The 1,251-nt window shown below is 37.5% G+C and overlaps 1 protein-coding gene across 2 annotated transcripts in view; it reads left to right on the forward strand.

The window, feature by feature from the left end:
* The first annotated feature begins 1,031 nt into the window (after positions 1-1,031).
* The window catches only part of LOC119591888, a 7,605-nt gene continuing 7,385 nt past the window's right edge, over positions 1,032-1,251 (forward strand). The window contains exon 1 of one of the 2 annotated variants that reach the window (XM_037940630.1): positions 1,032-1,180. The gene's annotated coding sequence lies outside the window, so the exon portion shown is untranslated. Of the gene's footprint in view, positions 1,212-1,251 lie in introns of both variants that reach the window. The other variant, XM_037940631.1, reaches the window with a different exon arrangement.

A 1,251-nucleotide genomic window follows, 5' to 3' on the forward strand; every position in this document is an offset into this window, starting at 1 on the left:
TATATCAGTGGGGGATAAATAAAGGAACGTGATCGAGATGATAAGGAAATGACAGGAAGGAAAAAGGGAAATAAAAAATAAGAACACGTGACAAACAAACGAACAAACGCAGGGGAGGAGATAACAGGAGGAAGAACAGGTGAAGAAGGGGAAAGGAGAACGAGAATAAGTGAAACAACGGAAAGCGCGGCCTGTTAATTTAGTTTAATTTTTTCTTTTCATTATTTTCATGTGAAAGTTTGATGAGCTTTTAAATACTTCCACCTAAAACATGTTAACTGGCGCAGATTTTTTCCAAAGCATTAACAACCGTTTTATTGTTGGAAATAATTAGAAATGTAATAATGAAAGTCTTTTATTTACGTGGAAAAAAATCGGATTTCTTTCTTTTATCGTTTATATCAAAGAATTTATAATTTGCAAAAGCAGAATTCTGTGATCTATTGAAACAAGTGTATATTTTGAGGTTCACCAATTCAGTGCATCGCAGTATAAAAAAAATGGTTTGTGAAATGATTCTCTCAATAAAACAATTGTTTTCCTAACAGTGTGTCGTGATGACAATATTGACCTTTAGGCTACAGTAGATGACATATAACCGTCTGTAGGGAAGTCTTGATATTTAAGGATAATTTCCAATTTAGTCTAAAAAGCAATTTTTTTTTCTTTTTAGAAGTAGTAGTTGAAGTGCGACATCAACTTCTCTAGTTCACCGGCTCGACACGTCCATCCATAAATTACTTCTCTGCACGTCAGCCAATTGAGCTAACCAAGATAAGAATCGATATTGGTTCCTTTAAACGCGTGGGTAACACAGAAGAACCACTAATTTCCTTTAGACAAAGAGAGCGTTTCTGAAGATTTGTGAGCACGAGACGATGGAAGGGACGCTCAGCCGCTGCCATTTGCTTTCCCTCTTACAAATGAAAAGTATCATGTTTATGAGATTTGGTAATGGAAATGAGCTTTACGTCAACGTGAGTGTGAACTGAAATTTTAATATGTTACTTATTCAGGTGTTTTACACATTGCTGCTAAAAAGCTGTGCGAGTTCCATCTGTGGTTCAGTGCAGGTGAAGGGTTAACATGACCTGGACCAACGGCACCAGAAGGGGGTCTGGTGGTCCTGATATCGGCGGCAGTTATCTGCCTTTTTGTCACTTATAGTCAGGACGGCCAGGTGAACGTGCAGTCTAACGTTTGAAAATGTGGTAGGAGTGCTACATTTTAGCTTCATTCATTCTGTCTTTG

Source organism: Penaeus monodon, chromosome 29 (genome assembly GCF_015228065.2).
Source record: "Penaeus monodon isolate SGIC_2016 chromosome 29, NSTDA_Pmon_1, whole genome shotgun sequence".
NCBI classification, from domain to species: domain Eukaryota; kingdom Metazoa; phylum Arthropoda; class Malacostraca; order Decapoda; family Penaeidae; genus Penaeus; species Penaeus monodon.